This window comes from Dama dama, chromosome 18 (genome assembly GCF_033118175.1).
Source record: "Dama dama isolate Ldn47 chromosome 18, ASM3311817v1, whole genome shotgun sequence".
In the NCBI taxonomy this organism is placed as follows: Eukaryota; Metazoa; Chordata; class Mammalia; order Artiodactyla; family Cervidae; genus Dama; species Dama dama.
The window spans coordinates 113,861,709-113,867,756 of record NC_083698.1 but is presented as its reverse complement, the minus strand read 5'-3'; the positions used below and the strand labels follow the sequence as shown (position 1 = coordinate 113,867,756).

Here is a 6,048-nt window from a genome sequence, read left to right as displayed (position 1 = left end):
TTAATGGTCTTGACAGTTCATATTTTTCCAAAAAGTAGTCAATTTCTTGAATATTCTAAAATATTTGAAGTGTATATAAAGGGGTTTACATTCACTTTTTATGGGTGGGTATGAGATAATATGAAACATACATCAGACCTGCTGTCTGACACAGGACTCCTAAATGTCTTAAAGCTTCCTGGGTGATAGAAATGCTTTTGTTTTGTTTTATTTATATGTTTTCTGAAAGTGTTGATTTATTCTCTCTCTCTCTCCCTCTTTCTTTTCTTTTTCTTTTTTTTTTTTTTTTTTTTTAGTTTCATCTCTAATACATGCATTTTTTGTGCCTTGGTTTAATGCCCCGCATATTCAAGGAGGTTTCTTCACTCTGGCTGATGAGGACTCTCAGTCCGACATGAACGTTGGACATTATTCAATGCATTAGAAATTTATACATTTTCCTGCAGTGGAATAACATAGGCTAAGGTTATGCATTACATTGTTTTTTGTGATGTCAAGATGTAATTGAATATTAGTGTTTAATCCAATGTGGACCAGTAAAGTGTCTTATAGTACCTCATCCATTCAGTGGACTGAATTACAGGAAATAGTGTCCCAAGAGAGAGTTTTCCCCAAGATATTGTCAGCTGAATATAAGCAAGATATAATAAAACATTGTGCACAGTACACTACTATTTATGTCTTTAAATGTGGTTGTGTGCTAAGACACTCAGTCATGTCTGACACTTTGTGACTCTGTGGAATGTAGGCCACCAGGCTTCTCTGCCCCATGGAGATTCTCCAGGCAAGAGTACTAGAGTGGATTGCCATTTCCTTCACCAGAGGATCTTCCAGACCCAGGGATTGAACCCGAGTCTCTTCTGTCTCCTGCATTGGCTGGTGGGTTCTTTACCACTAGCACAACCATGTAGAATGAAGAAGAAACGATATTCATAGCTGCTTGTGTCTGCATAAATGGCATTCTGGGACATCTCTCCTGGTCCAGTGGCTAAGACTCTGCACTCTCATTGTAGGGGCCTCAGTTCAATCCCTTGTCAGGAAACTAGGCCCCACATGCCACAGCTAAGAGTTCCCATGGAAAAGGTCCCGCAGGCCACAGCTAAGACCTGGCACAGCCAAATAAATAATTTGTAAAAAATTCAAATCTCTGGAAAGATTCCTGGGAAATGAAACACCATGACTGACCGTCAAAGCAGCAGAGCTTTCACAAGAAGGGAGGGGTAGGAGGAACAATGTAATATAAAATATTTTATATTTTTAGGTTCTTGAACCTTGTACATGTATTATAAGTTTCTCATAAATGTCAAAATATTATTTAAAAAAATGTTAAACCTCTAAAGAGTAAAGCTCATCGTGTTATTTCTACCAACTGAATGAAAGTCAAGTTTCTTTTATCAGAAAGATTATCTGGCTTCTCTAAAACATCTTCTCAGGCTTTTCCCACACTACCCAGACAGTGGTCCATATGGCACTGTCTGGATTCTTGTCATACCTTGAAGTGAATCTTTTACACTATTCTGGGTCCTTGATGCCCGGCAAATGCAGGGGGACATCATCACGTTCCTTGCAGCAGGAGCCCTTAGATGGCACCAGCCTTTACTTCCCAGTGGAGCAGTACATCTACAGAAGGAAAAGTGAGGGCGTCTACATTAGGAATCAAAGAGAACCTGGGAGAAACTTCTGTCGACAGCTCATGCCATTGTTGCCACTGAAAACCCAGCTCTGTCACCGTTGCTTCCTCCAGGAACCCTCGGCAGCGAGCTGTACGGCAGTTTGCTGCCGCCGCCTGTGGTCGGCCATTTCACTCCTGGAGCCTCCACTAACCAGACCCAGGCAGCTTCCAAGAGCCAAGATTCCTGTGAACTTCTCACCATCGGTCTGCGTGACAGACTCTCCTCTGCATTCTGGAGACGACCCATTCCCGGCACAAACGGAGCTCAGTCGGGGGGTCTGATGGCGGATGCTCACCCGGGCAGCTCTGCCCGTGCGCAGCACCGTTTCCTGTGAACACTCGGGAGGTCGTGTCTGATCGCCACGTCTGCACATTCTGAAGAGATTAAAAGGGAAAGGCAGGTGGCAGTGAGCAGGCTCTGACCAAGGAGGACGTCACGGTGAATGGGTGACGTCAGCAACTGAGTGCAAGGCTGCTCCATCTGAGGTGGTGGCCTAGTCCACAGGCGGGCAGGCGAGCTCGCTGCCCACTCCGCAGTGCCCCCGAGGGCTGGCCTGCAGCGCCCACTGCTCAGGCCACGGGGTGGGGAGGGACAACACGGAGTGGGCTTCGGCTGGTCTTGCACAGGCTCTTTTCTTGGGTGGGGCTGTGCTGGGTCCTTGCTGCTACACGGGCTTTGCTCTGGTTGCGGTGAGCGGGGCGCACTGTCTGGTTGCGGGGCACGGCCTTCCTCTCACAGCGGCTTCTCCTGTCATGGGCTGCCGAAGTGGCAGAGCGTGGGCTCAGCATCTGTGGACCCCAGGCTCCAGACCACAGGCTCAATGATTGTGGTGCAAGGGCTTAGTTCCTCTGACGCACGTGGGATCCTCCTGGACCAGGATTGAAGTCATGTCCCCTGCATTGGCAGCATTCTTTACCATGAGCCATCATGGAAACCCCACAAACTCTTAAAATGGAAGTAGGTTGACAGAAAATAAACAGTTTATAAATAAATAAATATGTCTACTCATGAGAATGTTCTGTGACTTTTGATTTTTTCCTTTCACATAAGAGGAAAATTTCCTAATTCATAATTCATTATGTTCTTCCCTCAAACAACTTTAACCACTGCTAATTTTATTAGCTAAGCTCGATCCAATTTTTAAAATACTTTTCTACCACTTTCCCCTATACACTGTACATTGATTATGAATTGGGATAATATTTTACCATTGCTCAGTCACTCAGTCATGACCAATCTTCCTGACCCCATGGACTGCAGCACACCAGGCTTCCCTGTCCTTCACCATTGCCCAGAGAGTATATTTATATACTTCATACGGATAGGACAATCATTTGACTTCATACTTGAATTATTTCTCTGAATCTGACATATTAATATGCTAGTAAGATATAAAACACTTGACTGACTTCAGCACAATAAAAAATATTAGATCAGGTGACCATATCTTAAGACTGATTATCAAACCAGCAGCCATGTTGATGAGGAGCAGTGACACATGGGGGGACATTTTATGTGGTGAGAGAGTGGAGCGCTGTCCTTGGGGATTTAAAGGGCTGTTTGAAAACAGAGTAAAACTAGGCTCAGTGGTTGGACCTCATGGGAATCACTTCCCCAGGACACATGGGATGGAGTCCTGAGCATCTTGAGTGCCCCACAAGGTGGTCTGAAGTGATGGCCAGAGCACCCCTCTGTGTATCAGTGGAGATGGTAGTTGTATTGTGTGTCTGTACAAGTCTGTATAAGGTGATCTGGCATGCAGAAAAGTAAATTTGACTAAATGGCAGATGACCTCAGCTCTAATAATAAGATCTTTTCTTGAATCAATTTGTTTCTCCTCTCAGCTTCTCCATCCCAAAGGAGTTACTCTTCATGAGACCCATTCTCTTTTAATTCCATTCTTCAAAGCCTCAAACTTTGTAGCTTTCTTTCAGTATCTGTCCATGTTTATTCCTCAGACAAGATAAGCAAGAGTAAAATTTTCTCATTGGGCTTTAAAGATAAACAAATACCTTTAGAATTAGACTTTCTAAAAGTTCTAAATTCATTCCTGTTCTCACATTAGTATGTTCAATCCTAAGTCTGTAATGAGCATTTTTACCTGATTCAAACACAACTCTGGAGAGTAGATCGGTGGTGGGACTTCACAGACCACTGGAATCTTGAACTCTTGACAGTTAGATCTCTTTTTACAGAAATGTTAGCAGCCAATAGAACAAGGAGCATATAGTGCCAGAATACAGGGCTGACAGCAAGGAAAAGACAGTTTATTGATGACAGAAAAGATCTACCTTCTGAAAAGCAGTCGCCTCTCACGGTGAGGCAAACCGGAAGTGCCTGCAGACGCAGAGACGCGCGCGCAAGGGGCAGGACGCTTCAGCCACGTCCGTTATCAGCACAGCCGGAAATGGGTCGTTCCTTGACTTGACTCATGCTTCCTGTCTCTTTAGCTCCCTCGAGCTTCGGGGCCGCTCTGCTGAGTTGGACTCCCCTTTGCTTTTCTAGATCTCCTTGGGGCCTTCTCACGACGCCAGGCAGCAGGCAGGAAGCAGCAGGCCGTTGGGCAGGGCTGCGCCTATAACTCGTCTGGCAGCCTTGTGGCTGGGATAGAGAGCTGAGCTTCCACCGTCCCTCTCAGGGGTGAGGCTGTGATGGGACCAGAGGTCGGAATGGGAAGATGGAAGGGCTGCCTTTGTTTTCTTTCACTCCCGGGCCAGGAGCTCTTAACCTGAGGGATTTGGAGAGCCCAGGGAGCCTGAGGCCGCCCTGAAGTGATGCATAAAATGAGTCAGTGCACAAGCTTTTGTTCAGATAAGATTAAATGCCCTGATTTCACCCCTTCAGAATATTTCATCATTGTTCCCAGTCTGTCCAGATCCTGTGCATTGGAGCAGAACACTGCTGCAGTGATTTCATCACACTTCCATTGCTACCAGTCCCTAGTAAACCCAGCTTTCAGAATCAAGAGAATCTGGTGGCTGACAAGGCTTAAAAACATCCTATGAAGTACCTAGAATCAACAGCATTTGATTGTACTCTACTGAAACATTTTAAGGTCTAGTAGTTTGCTTTTCACTTTTGAGCTGGGTCAAATTGTTTCCAAACAAGAGAAACCAAACTTTATAAAGTCTATGTGTCTGACCAGGGTTACAGGGCACAAACTAGTTTAGAACAGGGCCTAGGTTGACCTGAGATTCTGTCATTATCAGAAATTAAAGTAGCAATGAGCATTTGCAACACAAACACCAAAAGCATTTTATTACTGGATAATTTGGATTGGGAAGATTCCCTAGATGCCGAGGTCCAGCCCCGACACGACCAGGAATACCCAAGGGATGAGTGGCGTCGGCCAGGAAGAAGACAGACACACACAGAAGGTTGAGTAGAAGAGGTAGCTTTTTTTTATTTTTAGGATAGCTCAGTTTGTACAGAATGAACATTTCCTCTCCCCTAAGTCACCACATATTACATCCGATATAGTTTCATGCATCTGTCAATATTTTTCTTTCCCATGTTTTTCCCCTATGCATTCATCTAGAATGTTTCTGATTACAGGGTTTATTTTTTAAAATCCCGTACATAGTCTTCTTGCCTCAATGGCCTAACATTTTCACTCTAACAAAAACAATGTCCTACAAATCTCAGGTACAGTGTAAATTCTTTGGACAATAAAACAATACATGGGAAGGGTCACAGTAACATGTTTGACATTTCTGAGAATAGTACCATGAGAAAAACCTGATATTTTTCTTTACCTGAAACCACAAAGTCTCAATTTACAATGATTAACTATTAAACAGCAAAAACACCTCTAAAGCAGCAAAACACCTCTATTAATAGTGAGATAATGGCAGTGAAGCTGGTTAATATAAATCTCTTGACATCTATGTACCCCATTTCCTAACTCTACAAAAATGCCCATAATATCATGTTGTTTAAAGAAAGGGAAACAATAAACAAATAGCAGCAAGGAAATAGCAATAATGAAAACCCTCTCAACCAAGGAGCAAGTAAACTGATGCAGTACATCTACTTCTAAATCTAAATGCCTCTACTCTTTTCTATTCTAGAATATTATAATCTTTTAAGCAAGCAGCCAGACTATACCTCTGACCTTTTCTTTGCTGACTTGATGTTTATGGTCATGTCCTGAGCCAGAGCAATCATGAGCATTTCCAAAAAAGGCTTGGACTTTTCCAGGGAGGCCTTATTACTATATATTATATTTCCAAAAATTAATAGAAAGCCCAACAACAGTAAGACAGAAGGAAGAAAGGGACATACCGGGCCCCCGGGACAACCTCGAGGGGAAGAGCTGCTTGCAGATTCCTTTCTCATCCTGGCGGCTCCAGAGGGGACATATTGGGCCCCCGGG

General features: G+C 43.9%; 1 long non-coding RNA gene across 1 annotated transcript; it reads right to left on the bottom strand.

Annotated features, from left to right (window-relative positions):
* Positions 1-1,235: 1,235 nt before the first annotated feature.
* On the bottom strand, positions 1,236-3,989 carry LOC133072683 (uncharacterized). The gene is made up of 2 exons (XR_009696795.1): positions 3,775-3,989; positions 1,236-2,618 (listed from the first exon to the last, which is right to left on the bottom strand). It is a non-coding gene; the product is annotated as an uncharacterized LOC133072683 (long non-coding RNA).
* Between the last annotated feature and the right edge of the window lie 2,059 nt (positions 3,990-6,048).